General features: G+C 41.0%; 1 protein-coding gene across 1 annotated transcript in view; it reads left to right on the plus strand.

Annotated features, from left to right (window-relative positions):
* LOC107536346 (mono-ADP ribosylhydrolase 2) overlaps positions 1–24,611 on the plus strand; it is an 83,905-nt gene that overhangs the window by 34,906 nt on the left and 24,388 nt on the right. The window lies entirely within an intron of this gene.

A 24,611-nucleotide genomic window follows, 5' to 3' on the forward strand; every position in this document is an offset into this window, starting at 1 on the left:
GCCATTTAATTAGTGAGCCATGCTAGTGATTTTGACACCTTTTTAAAAAATTTCCACTGCATTTAGAACTCAGTATTCTTCCATGTCTATGCGTATGATAACCTTTCTCTATTGCAAATCCTAGTTCAGGCTCATGACACCGCACTCCTAGCAAGTCAAGTAAATGGTATGTTTGGAGTATTTCATGTCTGACGATGACAACAGACATTTGCTACAACCCTTACTTTAGATGCAGTTACATGGCATTGCTCCCTTCAGTAGTTCTTATAAAGTGTAAAATAGCCAATGGTGCCTGCCTGCTTAATTTCTCCATAGTAGAAATTATTTACTTTGTATATTGCACATCAAGACATGCAAATGAGGAACATCATGTGGGTGTTCAGATTGCTCTTACTAACCTGACCTTCGGGGGGAAAAACATGTTCAGCACACAGGGACAAGTCACCCTTCTCGCAGCGGCTCTTCTAGCATTGGGTGCTCCCCTGATTCCTGAGGAGTTAGCTCACTACCCACTGTTTGCCTCTCCCTTGTGAGAATACCAGTCCTCTTCTGCAAACAGCGAAATGGCATGTGAGAAAGAGACGAGGTCGCCTTCTGCTACTTGCCCGTCAAACCTTTTTCATGTTTTTTGTTAAAATTTGACTTTTATCTTTAGGAGAGTAATAATGCCTGTGGGAATGAATTAAACCACGTTTCCCCTTCCCTTCTTTACCACAGATATTTAATTTGCCCATGTCTTGACTATTTCTGTTTAAGTTTGAAATAACTTAAAATGCATCATCTTTATTATTTTATTATTTGCTTCAAAGCAAGTGTTAAAAGCTGTCCTGTTACATATAAGAAAAGTAACCAAAGGGAAGTGAGGCAACTTAGGTTCAGGGTGCTCTGCTCTAGCTCTGCCCCTACTTAGCAAGCTGGGCGACCCTGGACAACTTATTTAATCTTTCTTTTCTTTTTTAAATTATCTTTATTGTTGAAAGCATTACAGATATCCCTTTCCCTCCCCATTGATCCCTCCACCCCGCATCCGCCCCACGCCTAGGCCTTCCCCACACTATTGTCTGTGTCCATGGGTTAAGCATTTATGCATAGAAGTTCTTTGCTGAATCTCTCCCCACCCAGTTCCCCACCCCTGCCTTCCCTCTGAAATTCATCAGTCTGTTCCATGCTTCTATGTCTCCGGAGCTATTTTGTTCATCAGTTTATTTTGTTCATTATAGTCCATGTATGAGTGAGATCGTATGATACTTGTCTTTCTCTTACTGGCCTATTTCGCTTAGCATGATACTCTCCACGTCCCTCCATGCTGTCCCAAAGGGTAAGAGAGACTTCTTTCTTACAGCCGCGTAGTATTCCATGGTGTAAATGTCCCACAGCTTTTTTATCCACTCATCTACTGACGGACACTTGGGCTGTTTTCAGATCTTAGCTATTGTAAATTGTGCTGCTATGAACATAGGGGTTCATACGTTCTTTCTGATTGGTGTTTTGGGTTTCTTTAGGATATATTCTAGAAGTGGTATCACTGGGTCAAATGGCAGTTCCATATTTAATTTTTTGAGGGAATCCCATACTGTTTTCCATAGTGGCTGCAGTTACTTAATCTTTCAACGTCTCACTTTCCTTGTTTGTAAGATTGTGAAAAGTCACATACAGTTGTGGTGAAAATTTGAGTTAAGACATGAAAAGCAATTATAACAATACCTGGGACGTAGAAAGTACTCCATAAGCATTTAGTATTTATCATAATTTGACAAATTGATGACAAAGTTGAGATAGTCCACATGTGGAGTTCCTCAAATTCATTCATGGTCCTTCCTAACTATTTGAATCTATATAAACTTCACATACACTACGTTGTCTTTCGATTAAAAAGTGTTCTGCACATTTCATTTTTAGCACCATAACCTGCAGGGAGTTTCAATGTGCATATTCTATTCTATAAAAGTAAAATAATTAATGAAAGGTGAGATGGGAGGCATCTCTCTTATTCATAAAATCCTTTCTCTTTGTCAAGATCTCAATCTTCTGTTTGAGAAATTCTGAGTCAACCATAATTTTTATTTTTTACTGAGATGTAATTGACATATAACATGATGTTAGTTTTGTTACTGGTGGCAAGAGGTGCTCATCCCCACCTGTTTGTGGGCGTGGAATTCTTTCATTATCCCAAGAAAAAGAATTTTCTGAGATTCGCACGGGAGGACAAGTGATTTTTATTTGCATGGAAATAAACCCCAGTTTCCAAGGTCCCGTTTCCCTCAGTCCCACCACAAAAGAGGTGTAGCTGTGGCTTCAATCGGGCTACAATTAGAGTCAGTGTCCAGAGAGCAGTGCAGTACATCATCAGGCTAGCTTAATGTGTGTTTCCCATTGCAGTCCATCAGTCCATTGTGTGTGGGGTCCACATGGCCATGGGCCATATAGGAGAATGCAAGGAAGCAGGAATGAGAGAGCCCCATGAGCCAAGAGCCAACAGAGCAACAGGAGAGAGCCAGCTCTTCCATTTAGGGGATTATGTATTCCCAATTTTTTTGTGGGTTTGCAGAGGCCACACCCATTCTGGCCAATCTATGGTTCCCCAGTTAGATTGACAGGCACGTACATTCCCTATGTTACCCCAACTTCACTGTGCATACATCTATTCCCCCTTTGTTGGACCCCTTCCCCCAGTGATCTGCAGGGACTGAGCCGGTGTTTCCATGGGGAGTACAGAGTTGCAGCCTCCTGGTGAATCTGCCCAAATGACATGACTACAATGTCTGACCTTCCCTTTGCTCCTTTCCCATTATTGATAACTAGTTAATTACAAATGGCATCAGCTTCAGTTGTGTAACATAATGGTTGATAAAAAAGCAGCCATTGATTTATTGGTAGATCCACTGAATAAAAGTAATAAATAAGTTCAAAGTAATAGAATTTTCTTTTGTACTCTATAGGTATAAAAGAGTCTTGTTTGAAAACATTTTTGAGAAAATAGCTCTAAGTTTTGTATATATTCACAGCATCTCTTAATGGAAAGTTGGACATATGTATTAAGACTTGTTCTTATCTGTAAACAAAAACAAATGCATTTTCTATTACATCTGTAGGGATGTTTTTTATAGTTTTATAAACATTGCTTCTCTTTTATTTTGAGAATCTTTCTAAGGAGATATAAATGGGTTTCTTTCAAAAAGTTCCAGACCAGGAAAAATATATAACCTTTTTCTCTAATTTTGTGGCATTCTATAAGATTAGAAAATGTAGATAATCTTCAGGATGCATCTTCTAAGGCTCCCAGGTGTATGGGCACAGATGTTGCAACATTAAGCTTTGAAGTTAGCTCTACAAAAATATGGGTTTTGAAAAGAAGAGAAAATATTCAGCAGAAGTTCATGCTGATAAAATTATATAATAGCACAATGGACATGTCCCTAGGAGACCTGAAATACAAAAATTTCAACAGGCATAAAGTGAGATTTCACATATGGCCGCTTTTCTCATATTGCCACATTGCCTCATCCTAAATGAGTCCAGTTTTATGCTTTCCCAGCAGGATCTGCGGCACATGTGAAATCCAGTAAAATAACATCACTTAGGTTAATAACCAAATAGGAAAGTAATATTATAAGAGATCTCCTCTAAAAAGGATCTTCTGTGTTAGCATAAAATATAAAGCCAGCATTAAAACATTTTCCTGAATATTTTTATGTCTAGTTAAATTTAGAAATATTTGACATCAAGTCTTAACTATGTTAACGCTGTGTCATTGTTATATCACATAATTTTAATTTATTTTTATTCTGAACATATTGAACTATCTTAAGTTCTATATAGAATGCATGCATCCCAATTATTTTCCTTGTATCAATTAATAAGTTATAATATTGACCAGTAATCTTTTATCTATTTACCTAAGGCTGACCAGAAGAGACTGAAAGGATATTATGGTCTAAGGTCTTGCTGGGGAAAAGTAGATATAGACAGGAGAAAGTGAAGTGCAAGCTAACAAGTATAAATGATCATGTGTTTAGGCTTAGGATGCAAAACCGTGCATACTGAGAGCTGATTAAGGGACTTAAGTATCTGCAGATTTTGTTATTCTGGGGGGCCGGGGAAGGGATCCTGGAACCAATCCCGGGTGGATACCAAGGAACACTGTATATATACAATTCATTTTCTCTGTGCTTTTTTTCACTATTCCATATGAATCCTATAAAGTGTGTGTGCAGGGCAGGGTTAAGATTCAGAAGATCTGATTTTTAGCTCTGGCTTTGACACTGACTAGCTATAGCCAAGAGGCTGCCTCAGTTTCCCCTTCTGTGAGAGATGTCATTTTCATCATGCTTCTTAGAGTTGTGCAGAAGATTAAATGAAACCATTTTTGAAGAATGATCAGGGTGAGCAGGAACAGCGAGGATGAGCAAACTCTGACCCACAGGCCAAACTGACCCACTGCCGCTTTTCATGTGGCTTGCAAACCATATTTGAAAACGGTTCGGGGGCAGGGAGAATAATAATTTATGAGAAATGGAAATTAAGTTCAATTTTAGTGTCCACAAATAAAATTTTATTCAAACACACAAAGCCTAAAATGTTTAATCTCTCTTCCTTAACATACAAAATTTGCTGACCCCCAAGTGCACGGCATCTATGTGACTGTAGCCCAAATCACCGTGTGTGAAACCTGTCATTTCTATGTGGAATGCCTCAATTTTTCAGTCTTTATCAATGATTATCCACAATGCCTTGCCCTGTGTAGGCACAGTGTTTGCTCTGCCCACCTCTCCCCAACTGGTGGACTGGGGGAAATGCTGCCCCGACACTAACCTCCCTGAGAGGTGGCCTGAAGCTGTGTGGCGTGGGCCCCAAGAATTTCAGCCTATGGATGGCGTAAAGTAATCTCTCTCCCTTAGAATAAAAATGGAAGTTTCTTTTGAACACATTTATTTTTGCTGCCGTACTTAAAAGGGGGTCCCATTCATTTACTGGTGAACCGACTGCGCTCTGCTTTCTCTGAGTATCCTGCGAGGGAGATTTGCATTAGGACTGTGGACTGAGCATCCCGCTCATAACCATTTTTACAGAAAGACCATCAGGTGACAGCCCTAACAGATGCAGGGCCGGTCCATAAAGCCAGTGGGGTTGGGAGGGATTGTAGTGATACGGATGCGTAAATGTGTTCACTTACACATTTTGCTGTAAAAACCAAAATCTTCTCAATCCAAATTGCATCATAGAACCTTAAACCCAGATATCCGTTAGAGTATCTGCTTTCAAACCGACGTGCAGCTTTTCTCTTTGTGTCAGAAGGAAGCTCGGTTTCTCTTCATTACTCTTTATACATCAGGTGTCTCCGCTGCAGCGCAGTTTGTGAAGAGCAGGTGGCGTAAGGAGTACTTGGAATGTTAATTATATTTTTCATTTATTTCACTGCGCAGATCTACTTTTCAATGTGTTTTTATAATCAAGACAGAAACAATTAGGGAGCTTGCCGTTTGAATGTTTCACTACATTTGTTTGATAACATCTGCTGCAATGTTTTTTTAAAAAAAGAAAAAAAAGGGAGGTACACACTTTAACAATAGCGAGGGGGTTGGGTTGATTGCTTGGGATCGCTTTATTTTGTTGTGAATCTTTAAAGGAAATGTTATCGAGATGAGCCAGTCATGTTTCCAAACAGTAAATATCACCTCGTCTTTAGAGCTTGTATTTTTGACATAAAAGCATGTCTGTTCATTTTCAGGGATGTCAGAGTTCAGCCTTGGGTTTTAATTGAAACTAGTAGAGAAAAACCACAGAGAAATATTTCTTCGTAGAGACATATTTTAAAGGAGGTTTCCCTGGATCACATTTAGTTTATTCCTCGAATATGCACAAATATTATTTCACCTGTCCTTCATTTTTCATAGTTCATGAAGTAATAATATTCAGGATCAAGAGATGTGTGGTTCATAACATAGTAAATACAGACATATAATTTTAATGTAAGGGAATGCAATTCAAAATTAATAGTCTTTTCTTAATATGTTGCATTACTCTTATTTTCCCATTAACAAAATATTATAGACAACCTTAAGCAATAAGGTTCATAATAAATAAAACTGGCAGCCTGGCTGGCGTGGCTCAGCATTTGAGCATCAACATGTGATCCAGGTGATCTTGGTTGGATTCCCCCTCAGGGCACATGCCCAGGTTGCGGGCTCGATCCCCAGTGGGGGCGTGCAGGAGGCAGCCAATCAGTGACTCTCTCATCACTGATGTTTCTATCTCTCTCCCCTTCCCTTCCTCTCTCTGAAATAAATTTAAAAAAAAAAACAAAAACAAACAATTTGCAAAACATATAGTAATTAAATATAAATAAATAGAATAAGAAACAGACAAGATAAATATAGATATAGTGTGTGGGTGTGAGAGAGGAAGAGAGAGAGAGCTTGAGATTTCAAGATGCTATGATGCTAGCTTTGAGGATGGATGAAGGAGCCTCTGAAAACTAAACTATGTCAGGAAACGGATTCTTCCCCGGAGCCTCCAGAAGGAAGGTAACTGCTGATATCTTACTTTCAGCCCCATAAGACCCATTTCAGACTTCTGGCCTCCAGAACTGTAAGATAATAAATCTGTGCTATGCTAAGGCACTAAGACTATGGTAATTTCCTACAACAGCAATTGGAAAGGAATACGTTACCTCTCAACACAGTTTCTCCAAACCACATTGAAAAATTTAGGCTTGTCTTAATAGACCCCCAGAGAAAGCAGAGGCTCCAATATCCTTCCACGTTCTGGCGGGGAAATGCCATAAAGTTATCCCTCCTTCCATAATCCATGCTAAATTAGGCAGCATTTTTATTATAATGACCCATCACTTTTTAATGTCAGTCTCTGTTGGTTGCACAACTGGGATTTAATTCAGGTAAATCTAATCACTGTGGCCTCAATCAGTGGAGTAGTTATGCATCTCTAGGAGATTCGAAGAAAAGGAACTACAGTAAAGGCCTTAGGGAAATAAAGACAGAGAAGAGGGAGGGAGAAAGGAAACAATGAGAGAAGTAAGGAGGAAAAAGGGAGGGAAGGGAGACGGATGGAAGGAAGATAAAGAGCTGGCTTCTGTTTTCTGGTCTGGGAAAAATAATGAAGCAGATATTCAAGCAATACTTTCTGGAAATAAAGGAGATATGAAAATCCATGTTTAACACTCCGATTTCACCATCCCTGAGTAACAACATGGGAATCAAGAACCTCTTGACCTTAAATGTTTTTTAATAGTTTAAGACCAAACCAACCACAAATACTGTCAGTACATTATTCTAGCGCAGTGGCCCTCAAACTTAGGACTGTATAAAAATGAGAGTGTTTGTTAAAACACAGATTTTTGGACCCTGCCCAAGAGATACGGATACAGTAGGTTCTGGTGGGCCTGGGAATCTGTGCTTCTGTTGAGCTCCTCGGTTTACGGTGGGGCTGCTATCTGTGGACCAGGTTTTGAATGGCGCCACTACCCTAGGATTTTGCATCCAAATTTAGACTAATCTTTTTGAAAATCCCTCGATCTTTCCCTCTGCCTTATTCTTGTTGGAGGTGGGTGTTTAAACGGAGCAAAGATATCATATAGATGGGTGGATGGTGATACATGGTGATAGATTGATAGAGGATTGATTGATAGATGGATAAATAATATAGAACATACTCCCTTCTCGGTACATCCAAATCACCTGGACACCTGGTTAAAGGATGAATTGCTGGGCCCTGTACCTAAAGATCCTGACTCAGTAGATCTGGGGATGGTAGACAGGCAAGAGTTTGCATTTTTGACAAGTTCCCAGGAGATGCTGATGCTCCCGGTCCAGGGACCACACTTCAAGAACCACTAGCAAAGCCCTTGTTATTATCCACCCACCTGAGTCACATAAGGCACCACGGGAGGTCTTTCAGCATCACCGTGGACTCCCCGGACCTGCCCCTGGGACCCTGAGCGTAGGGTAGATGTGGTAAGATGGGGACCTCCTCCCAGCTCACATCCCAGGATGCCTGCGATCAGCTGCTTGTAAGCCTGTCTGCCCTCAAGTGCTCCCCTCGCGTGGTCAGTGATGTAGTTCGTCCCCCCCACAGTGACAGTCTGGGACCATGTGGAAGAGGGAACAAAGAGCCCGTGCAGAAGAGGGCTGCGCCCGTCCATTGGACAGCAGGCCCGGGATGCTCCACAAGCACCCAGCCTTGTGTATCTGAGAAATCACAGCATTTGAGTGGCTTACCTGAAAAATGTGTTTACCGCCAAAGTCATTTTCTTTCCTGATTTTGATCAAAAGTGAACAACAAAGGGAAAAAAACAAAAAAGCATTTCCCGGTTATCTTAGTTGTTTTGCCCATCTTCAGACAGAAGTAAGATGGAGTAATGTGGAAGAAAATGACATTTCCTCTGCAGAGTGTGAAAGATGAAAATAGGATGGGGGGCATCAGTGCTGCCCAACTTACAGGACTTACCCTACCCAAAGGAAAACCAAACTTCCATTCAGCAGTCCCTATCTGATCGAGGTCAGCGTGTCTCCCCAAATCTAACATTTCTCAGCTGAACTTGCGGCGATTGGTTCTTTAAAAAAATAAAAGCAGCCCGGCTGGGTGTGGCTCAGCGGTTGAGCGTCGACCTGGGATCCAGGCGATCGGGGTTCGATTCCCAGTCAGGGCACATGCCCGGGTTGCGGGCTCGATCAATGACTCTCTCATTGATGTTTCTATCTCTCTCCCCCTCTCCTTTCATCTCTCTGTAATCAATAAAGATATATTTTAAAAAATTAAAAATAAATTAAATAAAAGCAGAAAGCGAGCCGGGCTTTCCTAGCAGTGCACGTCCCCTATTTGCCATATTGAACCAGCACCGGGGCACCGACTTGAAAGCCGAAGGCAAGCTGTTCGCAGGGGCTGCCAAGTGGACCAGGAGCGAAGGCCCGGCTGACGCAGCAGAGACCGCCCATCCCCAGGGCCCATTGGAAACTGCCTGGAGACCGCAGGTCACCTGAAAAGCAGCCAAGAGACTGTTCCGAAACCGAATTCCAGTTTAGAAGCATATCTTTCTCTCCTGTCTATAATCTCCCCTGGATTTCTAAATAGAAATGCCTTTCCAAACCAAGCTGGCCTAATTCCTCTCTCCCTCAGAAAGGTGGCCCCTTTCGGGTATCAATGTCTGGCTTTGCTTATTTGCTAGGCACTGTTGTCGCTTAGGCCTCTCAACTTGTTTGGTCGGCCTGCCTAACACAGTAAGTCTCATTGACCCCGTAATTCAGGCAGCCCTGTCCCTCTCCCCTCTGGCCAGCTGCCCTCTGCCTTCTTCCCAGTTGCTCTTTTAGTAACACCACCAGCAGATGGTTAGAGATTTTTCACCCTTTCAGAAGCTTTACGTTTTTCCCATCTCATCAGGCATATCTCAGCCAAATGTAATTAGCTTAAGGCTTTTGAGCCCTTGCGGGAGATCAGTTAAAGACCTGAGCAATTTCAATAAAGAGCTAGAAAAGTGAATCCTGGAAGGCAATGCAAAACCACAGGAGAGCCGCTATTATTTAGAAGCAAAGACCCCTCTCCGCCTCCCCTTTTTGTATTTAAAATTTTTAGAATATTCATGAGGTCTCCAGGGCTTTGGAGCTCTCCTGGGACCCTTATTGGGTAGGTGGGATATTTAAGCTTCATTCTGTGGGGTCAATCTTTGGTTCCTTTTAATTGATTTCAATCAAGGGGCGCTTTTCCAGATAGCCTAAGTCACTCCCAAATGGCAAACAATTTGTTTGCTAAATCTCTTAGCCTTTTCATTCGTGTTTTACCCTTTAGTTGTTGGAAACTAGCTGGTAAGCCTACTTTGTAGTTCCAAGCATTTGATATGAAGGCTAAATTAATTAACCACCTGCAGATGTGCACCCTGCCTTCCAGTGGAGAGGAAACTCTTTATTTCTGAGTAGCCACATATATTGCATCACTGGATCCCACAGCCCAAGCCCTTTTTCCCGTACTTGGGAGAAAACAAGATTTTGAGACAAAATTAAATTCTATTTTTTTGAAATGGCGTGAAGGAGCATTTGCTATGTGAAGCACAGGTTTTGGGGGGCGGGATGTTGGGAGAGGGCCATGGGCTCATCCTTGCATGGAGTGATGTGCATTTTCCCCAAGCATTCAAGTGGGAGGCTCCAAGCCTCAGGTGTTAGGTAGTAGGATAATTACATCTGTTTTCATGTCAGGTTTTCATTACCAAGATTTGGGTAAAAGTGAAATTATTCTTTGTAAATCCACTACCAACATTTTCAGGTAAAAGGGGCCATTGCCAAAAGTGATTAGAACGACTTTTTTCTTCTTTTTTTGTCTTAAGTGAACTAATCAGGTTTTTAAAAAAATAAATATGGATGTACTCAGCCAGCATGGCTCAGTGGTTGAGCGTCGACCTATGAACCAGGAGGTCATGGTTCGATTCCTGGTCAGGGCCCATGCCCAGGTTCAGGGCTCGATTCCCAGTTGGGGACGTGCAGGAGGTAGCCGATCAATGACTCTCTCTCATCATTGATGTTTCTGTCTCTCCCTCCTTCTCCCTTTCTCTCTCTGAAATCAATAAAAATAATAAAATAAAATATATATGGACATGTACCTATAACGAAGATGTTATATTCACACCACATCTTCAGAGGACATTACAATCATGACCTAGAGGGAAACCCCTTTTAAAACATGGGAAGTGTGTTGTGAGCAATGCTATGCCATGGAGGAAGCTTGCAAAGCAGGCCCCAAACACTTATGAATTAACTTGCTGTCCCCAAAATACAACATTTGAGGTACAAATTGACTGACAGAAAGATATAAGCAGAGTGAAAGTTTTCTGTACGTAGGACAAATAAAAACTTGGAAGCAAGTTTTTCCGTAGGTACTTTCTATAAATGTTAGTTTCTCATAGAAGGATGAAAATCACTTACAGTAAAGCTGCACTATTATCGCTAGGAACACAGTGGGCCCTAAGAAACGAGGCTGTCCCAGCCCGGGGGACAGATCTGGGTCACAAACTAGTTTTATTGGTGCGGAATGAGAAAGACGAGAGAAGGAAAAGAAATTGCTGAGAAAACCTTCGACAAGATACAAAGAGGCACAAGGTCTATTGGCAAATTCGACGTCCAGAAAATGTGCAGAAATGATCTTCTGCAGAGCTCCTAACATGACAGTTTCACCACCAGCCAGACTGCTGTGGGCAGGACAACTTTGTTTCCCTCCATTTTCCAAATAACTGATGTTTAACCAGAAAACTTTTGGGGCCAGTGATCACTATTTTAGAACTTCCCCCAATGATGATACCCATTTTCCTCCATTTCAAGGCTATAGAAATTAAGGGCATGTGGCAATGCGCGTGGGCAGGGTCGTACATGTAGATGGTGGCAGCGGTGTCTAAATTGTGGCCCTGTATGCTTTCCACCCTACCTTTTCCCCTATAAGCTGCCCTAAGAGGCTGTGCCTAACAGAATATGACTCTCAAGAGGTGTCTGCTAAAATTTAACTTAGCTCCTTTCTGAAATGGTAAAATCACCCTGCTGTAATCTTGGAGTTGGAATTGATCCCGGAGGTCGCTCCCGCCCTGATGCACAAGAGCTCTATTCCCCACCAGCAGATGTCATAGCCTCCACTGCAGGACATACGTGATGGGGGGCTCATCACCTTTCAGAGCTGTTCTTCCATCCTCTGTTGATTCTGAGTATTAAAAAATGAACTTGAGCCCTGGCCGGTGTGGCTCAGTTGGTTGGAGCATCTTCCCATATACCCAAAGGTTGTGAGTTTGATTCTGGTTTGGGCACATAAAAAAGACAATTGATCAGTGTTCTTTCTCACCTGTCTTTCTCTTTCTCTCTCTCTCCCCCTTCTTTTCTCTCTAAAATCGATAAGCATATCCTCAGGTGAGAATTAAAAAAAAAAAATGAACTTGACTTTCCTGCAGCTTCGGCTCATTCATCTGAGTTCTGCCCTGAAGAGGGAACTGAAATGAGCCTGGCCCATCGAGAGCCCCTTGAGTATTTAAAGGCAGTTTGCAGAACCACTTTCTGTGTTTTCTGATTAGTCACTTAATTCATTTTTTACTTATTTCAAACACACCTCATATTACCTAGTTTCCAAACCTTTCATCATCTTTATTTTTAAAAGACAGCACCAGGCCCTGGCAAATCTGAGTATAAACATCTCCCTGAATGAGATGGTGAAGTACCCCCACGGTGAGACCAAGAGCAGCCTGGTTCTGCAGCCAGACTAGCCAGGCTCGCAGCCAGGCCTTTCTCTAATGAGCCAGGAGTAAGCGACTTACCCTGGACTTGGTTTCCCCATCTGTAAATGGGGCTAACAATAGCACGTGCCTCAGAGGATTATTGCTAGGGAGCATATGATTTAACATGAAGTTCTAGCAGTAGTGCCAGGCACACCGTAAACTCTTCATTAATATTAACTATTGTTGCCATCACTGTTTTAAACAGAAGTCCATACTCCAAACCAAAGGAAAGCCTCACATTTTATGATGAACAGCAGTAAACCCAAAGGTTACAGGAGCACTGGATCAGATGCCGCCTTCTGCCCTAAAGTGGATTGGCTAATCTACTCCCTAGTTTTGACAAGCGCAGTGTGGGACCACGGGGTGCCCTGAGAGACACCCGCTACTTTCACCCTCCAAGTGCACCCCAGCTAGAAGCCCAGCAGTTTCCCGTTAGCTGCTGGTGCCTTTGGTAGTAAGAGGCCTCATTAACGGGATGCAGCTGATCAAGAAAAACACCCTGCAGCCTGTGGCTTCTGGCAGATGTGCTGTGTCACAAGAGTGTCCCAGCTGGTTCTATTCCCGTGCAAGAAATGAGAGGGCCATCCAAAGAGAGCTAAAATCTGGCAAAAATGAACCTGCAAATTTAAGGAATAAAACATTAAAGATGTAAGAAGGTAGTCTAGTCTCATTTTTTTGCGTGTATCTGTCCAGTTTTCCCAGCACCATTTATTGAATAGACTGACTTTACCCCATTCATTGTGTGTATTCGCCTCCTTTGTCAAATATTAATTGACCATAAAGGCGTGGGTTTATTTCTGGGCTCTCTGTTCTGTTCAATTGATCTATGTGTCAGTAGCAGGCTGTTTTGATTATAATAGCTTTGTAGTATAGTTTGCTATCAGGTAGCATGATTCCTCCAACTAAGTTCTTCTACTTGAAGTCTTTTGTGGTTCCATATAAATTTTTGGAATATTTGTTCTAGACCTGTGAAATACACCATTGATATCTTGATAGGAATTGCCTTGCTTCTGTAGATTGCTTTGGGTAGTATGGACATTTTAATGATGTTAATTCTTCCTATCCATGAACACTGTCTGTGCTTCCATTTAATTGTATCATCTTCAGTTTCTTTCTTCAGTGCCTTCTAATTTACATCCTTTGTTAAATTTATTCCTAGGTATTTTATTTTATTTTTTTGAAACAATTGTAAATGGGATTGTTTTCTTAGTTTCCCTTCTCATAGTTCATTAATGGTATATAAAATTACAACTGATTTGTGGATATTTATTTTGTATCCTGCTACTTTACTGAATTGATTTATCAATTCTAGTAGTTCTTTGGTGGAATCTTTAGAGTCTCTATATACAGTATTATATCTTCAAATAATGACAGTTTTACTTCTTTCTTTCCAATTTGGATGCCTTTTATTTCTTCTTCTTGTCTGATTGCTGTGGCTAGGACTTCCAGTCCTATGCTGAATAAGAGTGGTGAAAGTGGACATCCCTGTTTTGCTCCTGATCTTAAGAAAAAAAATGCTTTTTTCCCCCCATTGAGTATGATATTGGCTGTGAGTTTGTTGTTTATGGCCTTTATTAGATTGAGATATATTTCCTCTATTCCCACTTTGCTGAGAGTTTTATCATAAATGGGTGCTGAATTTTATCAAATGTTTTTTCTGCATCTATTGATATGATCATGAGATTTTTGTCTTTCAATTTGTTTATGTGATGTATTGCATTTATTGATTTGCAGATATTGTACCAACCTTGCATCCCTGGAAAAAAATCCCACTTGATCATGGTGTATGACCTTTTTAATGTATTGCTGGATCTAGTTTGTTAATATTTTGTTGAGGATTTTAGCATCTATGTTCACCAGGGACATTGGTCTATAACTTTCTTTCTTTGCAGTGTTGTTATCTGGTTTTGGAATTAGGATAATGCTGGCCTTGATAATGATCTTAGGAGTCTTCCCTCCTCTTGAATTTTTTTCTAGACTACCTTCTTACACCATACATAAGAATAAACTCAAAATGGATTAAAGACTTAAAATGTTAGACTTGAAACCATAAAAATTTTAGAAGAAAACAGGTAGTAACATCTCAGACGTTTCTTGTAGCAATATTTTTTCTGATATATTTTCTTGGGAAATGAAAACAAAAGAAAAAATAAACAAATGGGACTACATCAAACTACAAAGTTTTTGCACAACAAAGGAAACTATCAACAAAATGGAAAGACAACCCACTGAATTCGAGAACGTATTTGTCAATACATCTGATAACAACTTAATATCAAAAATTTATAAGGAATTTATAAAACTCAACACCAAAAATCAAACAATCCAATTAAGAAATGGGCAAAGGACCTGAACAGACACTTCTCCAAAGAAGACATACAGATGGTCAATAGACATATGAAAAGATTCCCAACATCACTAATCATCAGAGAGATGCAAATTAAAACCACAATGAGATATCACTTTACGCCTGTCAGAATCACTACGATCAATAAATCAATAAACACGTGTTGGTAAGAATGTGGAGAAAAAGGAACCCTCATGCCCTGTTGGTGGGAATGCAGGCTGGTGCAGCCATTGGAAAGCAGTATGGAGTTACCCCAAAAAATTAAAAATGGAACTGCCTTTTGACCCAGCGATTCCACTTCTGGGAATATATCCAAAGAAACTAAAAGAGTCATTTGAAAGAATATATGCACCCCTAGGTTCACAGCAGTGTTATCTACAATAGCCAAGGTTTGGAAGCAGCCCAAGTGCCCATCAGTAGATGAGTGGATAAAAAAGCTGTGGTACATTCACACAGTGGAATAGTACTTGCTCGTAAAAGAAGCAAATCTTACCTTTTGTGACAGCATGGATGGAGCTTGAGATAATTACGCTAAGTGAAGTAAGCCAGTCAGAGAAAGAAGGGCACCAAACGATTTCACTTATATGTGAAATCAATGAACAAAACAAACTAACAGACAAGGCGGAGACAGACTTGCTGATACAGAGAACAGACTTACAGCTGTCACAGGGAAAGGGGTTGGGGGCTGGGTGAGAACAGTGAAGGGATTAAGCAAAGAACAGAAAAAGAAATTCTCATGGACACAGACCACAGTATGGTGATCGCCAGGGGAAAGTGGGTGTGGTGGGACGTAGAAGGGGGTAAAGGGGAATAAATGGTGATGGAAGGAGACTTGACTTGAGGGGGTAAACACACAATACAATATACAGGTGATTTATTGTAGGACTGTGTACCCGAAACCTGCATAATTTTATTAACCAATGTCATCCTAATAAATTCAACTTAAAAAATGTAACCAAAAAAAATTAATGGAGGTGGTGGGCCTGTGCGCTCCGCTGGCATTCTTTTTACTTAGGCACCTAAGAGTAAATGCTGCGGTATATGTGACATGACTGTCATAACTGTGGTTGACATTTGTATAGAGCCCTGGAAAAACAGAGACACGGGAGCATAGAAACGGCTATCACTCAGCTTGTAGGTTTAACGTTTTAGGGTTTATCGTTAATTCCATTCTCTTACTCATGTTCCTTCTTCTGAGGGTTTAAATTTACTAGACCGTCTTCCAACTGTTGGCGTTGGAATCAAAGCATATTATAAAGCAGGGAAAAGAAGCAACATCCCGCACCCCTCACCGTCCATCCTACACAGAAACTCAAAGTCCCCAAAGAAGCCACATTCTTAGAGAGAAGCGTTGGATTGAGGACAAAGGGAAATTTGGATTCTGGCAAATCAGTAACTGTGAGGAATTGCTGAGAAAGACAATGGTAACTCTCCTTAATCCTTCTAGGTCATTCCTGATGGGTTCGATCTTAGACTACCGTGGCAGAAGTCCAATTTTCCTCTCTACTTACTTGATTTTAAATGCTTTACATAAGCTACATTATTGTTGGTGTCTTAATTTTTATTAAGATTCTTAATGATTATGGAAACTCACCTTGGAAAAAGACAAGAGAGAGAGAACCCCATGGGCTCGTGATGTAAATCCTGGCGCATTTGGGTCACCCAGGCAGCGCCACACAGACTAACTGCAGAGAGCTGACCTCCAAAGGCCCTTCTGTGCAGGCCTCCCGTAGAACCAGCATCTTGTGACATTTTGTGCTGGGTGCACAAATCCCACAGGCACTCACTTCTTAGCTCAGCATATGCCAGTGATCACAGCCACAAAGACCAGGGGATAGAATATAAAAGAATGGTGTTTTGTATTTTAGCTATCTTAGCTTTTTTTCCCCCCCTAGAATTTATATTTTGTAGCAACCATATTGTAACAGGGCAGTTTTAGAGAACAGAAAAAAAATAGCACTGTGATTTCACGACCATTATATCAAACAGCTTTGGGCTTCAGCCTCTTGAGAGATTGTTCATGATTTCAGCTACAAGGAGTCTGAAAGCCCTCATGGGCAGCTCATCCCCAAATCTTGTAAGTGTGCTGCTCCTGGATTATGGTCCATGGGGTTTTGAAGAGCTTAGGGTATGAGAAACTTGTTGGGAGACTTAGTGTCCCCTCCATCCCTCAAGGAGATAGACCAGAAGCCCCTGTCCATCACTTTCCACCAATCTCATCTTGGGCCCTATGACTTCAGAATCCTCATGATTTGGATTCTGGCAAATCAGCAGCTAGAATAAAAGCAGCCCTGATGAGGGAACACGGACTTGGGAGCCTAGAGACAGGGACTGTGCCCTCTCAACACAATTTTGTGTGGTCTTATCAAAACCAAGACCTTTCTCCGCAAATGCCACTCTCCTTTTCAAAACCAAGCCAGCCTTTTTCAAATGTCAGGAATGCATTTCAAACATTTCACAGGCTGTGAGGAAAAGCTTCCCTGAACACACTCAGCCCATTAAACTTGGGGACTTTGAGTTTCTTACCCTTATAACTGTTTTGGTGCTTGATTCTGGAACATGCTCATAGCACCCCATGCTGGTAGCAGCCAAGTGACCTTTGACCATCAAAGATCTGGAGAACACATGCATGTTCTCAGATCACCAAGGATCACTCTTGAAGGGTGAGAGACAAATAGTGGTGCCTTCTGGAAACACTTTTGGGAGCAAAGTATGCCAGATAATTTGTATCACCTACATGCTCTATCTTCTTTGGACTTTTGGAATATGTCATGGATGCCTAGCTGTGTCAAAAGGGTAATAATACCCAGAGAATATGAAATGAAAAGGGAGTATAAAGACGTCACGGCCATATCATAGCTAATGCATTTTAAATTGAATACAGTTATATGTATATGGATCTTTTAATGTTCAACCACATTTCTAACATAACTTAAACTTTAGCATTATGGGTTTTCCCTTGTATTGTCAAGTTGAATCAAATGGGGGAACAGTAATGCCATTAATGGTTCTCACATGGACAACAATGTATTAAAATGTATTCCTGATTATTCCTCTGTTCCAAAGACTATATTCAGGGCTGTTATTGACTTACCCTCAAGTTTTCCTAAGAAGCATACGTTTTACAATGAACATTTAACTAGGCTTGCTGGCTTCTGGGTTCTGCCTGTCTCTGATGATAGTAAATGCCAGTAATCTCAAACCACTAGTAGATTGTATGCTTGCTGGGCCAGGGATGATGTATTCTGGAAAATAATGTTGTCCTAAATAAAGCAACGTTGAACAAAGGCTGGGGCTTCAATCTCACATTTTCAACTTTGTTTCAAACCAAATAGGATATTATTAGTTTAAGATTGCAAGATAAACGTACACGTTCACTTCCATTCCTCCAAAACACCCCATTGGGATGACAGTACAGAAGCACAGATTTGTAGTAAACCCCAAAAGTGAAGAAGTCGGGAGATGGACAATAGATTTCAACAAAGTTGTTAACATTGGAAAGCAAGTGGAAATATGTTGAAGATGAAACAGAGTCTAGAATAGACTTTCAGAGGCCACCGTGCAGGAGGAAGTAGCTCTTCCATTGTAGAACCCCAGGGAAATTCAGGGTTGGTGCTCAGCAGTGGAGGGACCATACAGTTTATTTTTTAGACTAGGACACTTCTGAAAGAAAAAGGTAAGACTACCAGTAATTCTATTGGGTGAGAAAATAAGCATAACCTGAGACTATACTGAGAAACTAAGACATATATAGTCAGTAGGCAAGAGGGAGGTCAAGACTAAGAAGAGGGGCTGGATACAGGGGTTAACTGAAGTTCTCTTCCGAACAGCCAAAGCAGTCAGCCTTCCCACCATGGTACCTAAGGGAGCAGGGAGCTTAATTCTAAAGAAATCAAGCAAATAAAGTGAGAAGAATTAGGGTTGTTTGTATGGATGCTACCACCCAAGATTAATGCCCCTCATTCTGGCGCTTGAGGGCCTGACATTTGTCTCCCTGTCATTTTACCCTAAGGTAAAACCTATCAACACATACCGCTGCTTACAAGGATCCCCCACCCTACCCGAAATCCTCCTTATGGAAGCCATAGGCGGGGAGACAGACCCACATCCCTGCCAGAGGGAACCTGTACTACCCTGGCTTCTCACTCAGGAATATGAATGGCCATCTTGAATTGGTCAGCATAAGAGGAAAGCTAGCACTGTGAATGGGAAACAGTAAGAGAGATTGAAAAACAGAAGTAAAATAAATAGATAATTTAGGGGAGTCATTCTAAAAAATAAAACTGCCCCAAAAATCACAATAATTTATAATCTTTTAAACAAATAAAAAACGTATCTTCAAAATAAGAAAATGTCATTTAAATCGTAACAATTAGAAAATAAGGAGTGTTTAAAATATAAAACGAAATTGCAAAAATTAAAAATAAAGTCAATACATGCACTGAAAGATCAAGAAATGGAAATGTTGAGAGAAAAGTAGAAGTCTAATAGTCAAAGGAATTGAAGGAAAGTTTCCAGACTGAAAGATGTGAATGAAAGAGAGCAATAAGTATTAACTGTATGAATGGCTCACACTGAGGGGTATATCATGAAATTTCAGATTAGCAATCAAACAAACAACAGAAACCATATTTTTTAATCAGCAGCTCTGAATGTTAAAACTCAATAGAACATAGATTTCAAAGTTCTGGGGGGAAAATGATTTGAACTTGAATAACCTTCTCTTATAAGGGTATCGCTAAAATATATGTATTTAAAACATAGTCTCAAAATGTTTATCTCTAATATACTCTTTCTTAAGAAATTGCTTGATAAAGCACCCTAACAACATGAGTGAGAAAACTAAAACAGAAGAAAACAGAGGGTCCGGTAAACACTGAATTCAGCCCAGAGGAAAAACAAAATACTGTTCAAGAAAATTTGCTCTAAAATGATGTAAACTAAAACATGGTACCATTTAAATCAGTTTGACTTTGATGCCATGGGCATTCCCTATTGAGTGACTCTAGTGCCGTAATATCGGTTCTGTGGAGAAGATCCATGACCATAGTGCACTTCTTGACACCCCTGAAAACAAAATTCATATTATTTTGTAAGGTGGCCAACCATTCACACTTGTTAATTCAAAAATGCAAATAATAGATATGATAATGTATACCTAAATGAGATAATACTGGTAGATACAATAATTCTTAAGACTCTATCCTATTGTGTAATGAAAAAAAGGGAATACCGTAAGAGGTAGACTTTCCACTTACTTTTCCTTTATGGCCACTACTTCCTCTCAACTTTAACTGTAAATGAGAATTACCTGGGGCACTTTCAAAAATCCCAACTCCCAGGCCATAGGCCAGACCAATTCTATTAGAGGCTCTTGGGATGACCACCCCAGGCATCAATATTTTTTAAGCTTTATAGGTGATTCCAATGTGTAGCCAAGGTTGAGAAACCCTGCTCTACATGCTCCCTCTTCCCTGGGGTGGCAGTGGCCTTCCCACTTTCCAGTTTGCAGATAACTAGGTTAAATTTTCCCATTTCTCTCATTTACAGAGCAACAAACCTTCTGTTCTTACATGAGTCTGTGTGCTGGGGAAAACCCCAATCACCATCTGGGTTCAACAGAAGCCAAGAAAAATACAGCACAACAGATTAAATATCCCTGGGCCATGTTCCTTTCCCACCCCTGACCATTTTTCCTAGCCCACACATCTGCTGTAGAGGCCAACACACTTGACTTTCTTTTGGAGCAAGCCTCCCTTTGACCAAGGAAGGGCCCTAACCCTGTCCCCCAAGATAACAATGGTCAGCATTTGAAGTTCCTTGACTGGTGCGTCGTCATTTGTCTGTGTTGGGGTTAGAGCACTCTGATCATCCATGAAACCTAGTCCTGGTCTTGTCTTTGGCCTATAGAAGGGTGAGGGGAAGGCAGGGAGGCAGGAAAAGAGGCCTTGTGCCAATGGCAATGATTTATTCACTGCTAGGCATCGCTTACTCTTCCCAGTTTTCTGTTTTTCAATATGAAAGCAATATTTCTCCAGTCTAAAAAGGGGATTTTATTATATTTTCTGCCTTATATCGATACGTTGTTGGGCCTTGAAGACTAAGAATGAAGAACCCATTTATATGTTTCGAAACCTGGTTCTTTGTTTTCATTCAACCATTTGGTCACAGCGTTTCCTTACTGGTGACTTAACCATTAAAATAAGGCAAATGATTTAAATGCAGCTGAAATACCATGTTAAGTGTACACCAAGCGCAAACACTGTAACACTTTCCCTAAAAGTAGAATCCTGAGGGGTTCCACACCAGTGGTCCCCACACAGGCTTTTGCTATTGTTGTCACCTCTGTGGAACTGGAGGCGAGTCCACGCCAACTGCTTGTTACTGAACTGACTCGGTCAGAATTCAGCTAGCCCGACCTTAATTCAGCCATAGCTCTGCTCAGCCGCTTTCAGCAAAACAAGCTCTGTGTTGAATGAGCTCATTAAGAAAATCTCCCTGGGTGGAAAATAAATGTTGAAAGCTTACTTTTCCATATAAATTTCATAATTAGCTTGTCGTGGTCTGCAGCGGGTACTTTTTATTGGGAGTAAGCTAAAGTTAGGCGATCCTTACAGTCAGGGTTCGTTACCAACTTACTCTTGCTTATGGATCCTCAATGGCATTTAAAATGTTCACTTCTATATTTTTTTGTTTTCTTTTGAGTTTATTTTTAAATACATTTTATTGTTATTGTTCCTTTATATAGTGAGATTTTTTTTAAATGTAGTCATTCTATTGAATCTGATGCCAGAACTATTTTTGGTTACCGAGATTTCTATTGTTTTTTTGAAGAATTGTGTGTATCTTTTGTCCTTATTTCTAACAAAATATTCATCGTTTTACCTTATTGATTGATGAGTCTTTTATACATTAGGGCTATTGATGTTTAGTCTTTGGTTTAGAGGTGCCAGGGAACTTAGAGCTGATCCTGTTGTACCCATGTGTTATACAAATTAAGAAATCGAGATGAGATCACCTCTCCATTGTCACACAGAAAGTTAGTGGACAATCAGAACTGCAGACGCCGTCTCTGTGTCGTCCTCTAGAGGTTTCCCCCCCCAAACACTAGCCTCCTTGTCTCCACCTTTCCCATTTTCCTTTTAAATTAAGCATTATCCAGTTACTTGATTTGATTCAAAGTAGCAATAAATTAGTTCCCTACCTTAATAAATTAATCACCAACAGATGCTGACTCACAAACCTTTTATTTTTTACCGCAAAAGTTGTATTTTATTTACATAACTTCTTGTGAAGTAGACTATATATATTTGAGACTGAACACTGAAACTGCTTTTCCCACAAAATAACTGACAAATTATCACATTCTTAATTCTTTCATGATATGGTAACATTAAACCATGTTTAGAAAATTAAATGGCGATTTTAAGCTAATTATTAGCATTTGCAAATCAGTAAATTGATGAAGAATCTTATACGAGCCAATGCACAGAACAGGAGTGAAAGTGAAACTCAAGCGAGCCTCGCTAGAGAAAAGTAAACATTCTTTTCAGTGGGTTTACTTTCTATCCGCACTGTGGTCGGCCCAACATGGTCATCACCATCAAACAGACGCTTCAGCAACCAGACGCTTTATCATTTCTATTTGATATTTTTTCCTAAAAAAGCAGTCTAACCCTCAACTTGTAGAACAGCCTCTGACACTTAGCTGATGCACAATACATGATTATTGAATGAACTACACCCACTAGAAGTTGCTTTTCTGATGGTGCTGTGGAGCATAGTGTGGCATCCTGCGGCCTCTGCAAAACCGGCTGACTCCCCAGCACTAAGATATTACTATTTGGGGACCGAATCGTTGCATTAGAATAAAATTCAGTCTCTCCAAGAGCATCTCATCCCTTTCTCTCCCTCCTTCCCCGCTCTCCAGCGCGCTGGCCTCCTCTCGGCTCCTGGAACAGGCCCCGGGTATCCGAGCCTTTGGGTCATCTTGTTGGCTGTGCCCTCTGCAGGGAAACATCTGTTCCTGCATCTTTACATGGGTGGCTCCTCACTCAGGTCTCATTTTGAGCTGCCTTCTTGGTGAGACCTGCCCCAGTCACTCAAACTGAATAACTCCCCTTCGCTGTCTCTACCACATCACATTCTTTAGTTTTTCTCAAGGCCCGTATCCAGAGAGCAAAGACCTGTTATTTCCACCACTGTATCCCACAGCCAGAGGTTCACCTCCCATGGCACATGGTAGCACTCACAAAACGTCTGGAAGACAAGTGAGTACCATTAGTCTAGCTGCCAAGATCAGAAAGCCTGTGCGCCGCAGACAGCCACTAGCCACCGGGTGCTGAAGTGGTATGTCTGTGAGTCTGTCTTCCCCAGAGCCTGTGCAACCCCTGGGACAGGTACAGCGTTTAATTCTCGGTTCCTCCCCAGCCTTTTCCCCAGCTCCCGGCACTTAGCGGTGCTCCATAGATGTTTGCCAAACAAACTGGAAGCGGCAGAAAGGCCACACGAATTTTTCATCAAGCGCATTTCATGCGAAAGATGGAAAATGTGAATCACAGAGAGTAAAATATTAAAAAGTAAATATTACAAGATGGTCAAGGGAGGCCATATGAGAAGAGTACATAAAAGAGTTAAGACCTGCAAAAATGAGGTGCCTAGAATTAGCTCTCTGAGGGGAAAGAAATACAACAATGAGATCATCCATCCAGGCACTCATTTCAGAGCAATGCCAAGCTGCTGGTGCTATAAATTCACGCGGTCGTCTTCTTCTAGATGAAAGAACAGTGTTATTGACGTGCTCTGTCTAATGGTTCCTGTAAGTCACGCTTTTGATGAGCCAAGCGCACTCCTTTCACTACCTGTTCTCAACTTTCCCCGTTCTTTCTTTGTCTCTTAACCCTTTCTCCTCGCCGATGGTCCCATCTTTCTCTTTTCTGAGAAAATCAAGGTCATTAAAGAGGAAACCCCTTAAACATCTTTCTTGTCTACCAAAAACACCTTTGGTCCAACACACCTCTCTCTTCACTCTCTTCTGCCTCTGTGTCATAGCTACGCTTCTCCTTTCCAAAAATTAACCTTGACATTGTGTCCTGATGTCCCCTTTTTCGGTCAAACAGAGCCTCGTCTCCTCGATGATTCCCAGCTCACAGCACTGTGCACATCTTTACTGGACTAGATCCTTCCCTTTGGTCTCCCAGGTACCCAGGCAGGCCTTGCCCTTAGGAAGCCAGAGGTGGCTGCCGTTGCCCGGCGCTCCCCATCAAGCCCGCACTATCGTTCAAGGCCAGGTGTCCCCTATGTGTGACATGCTCTCCCTGCTCTTCCACGCCATAGACCTTCCACTGTAGCAAAGTTGTCCTGCTTTTGATCTCGGCTCTGTTCCCACTGGACTCCCACGCTGCAAACGTGAACACCAACCATGGCTTTGTACCTTTCACCCTCGGTGGCCTCTTTCCAGTGTTGATGCAGCTTTCATTCCATGCGCTTCCCTTGCCCCTAAAGCATGATGCATGCACAATCACTCTTCCTTTGACACCATCTCCAAATTATTTTTATTTCCTAATTGTGGACAACATCCCCAGGCCGCCTACTCTTCTTTATTTTAAAAAGGTTTTCCTTGAGAGTTTGTCCATTTTTATGGCTTAAGTAAAATAACAAAACAATTTCCAAGATTACTGAGTATATTCTAATGGCCAGACAATGTTTGGGCGTTGTGGATCCAATATTTGAATGATTTACAGACATAGGACACTGGACTGGTTGGATAACCATTGAGTCAAACATAAACATGCTTTTACAGGAATGCAAATAGACTCAAAAATTTTTATAGGACTGCAAAGAAACAAAACTCAAAAAAACGTTTAAAAAGAACAAGCTTACTTAGAAAAGTAGGTTACAAAATAGTATGATACATATATACATGAACGTATTTTATAAATTGTAGAGGGAAGTAAATGGACATAGGATAGGTAATGAGCCAGGATTTCATCTGAGTAGCCATACTGGTGG

The sequence above is a fragment of the Miniopterus natalensis genome, chromosome 7 (assembly GCF_054644295.1).
Source record: "Miniopterus natalensis isolate mMinNat1 chromosome 7, mMinNat1.hap1, whole genome shotgun sequence".
Classification (NCBI taxonomy): Eukaryota; Metazoa; Chordata; class Mammalia; order Chiroptera; family Miniopteridae; genus Miniopterus; species Miniopterus natalensis.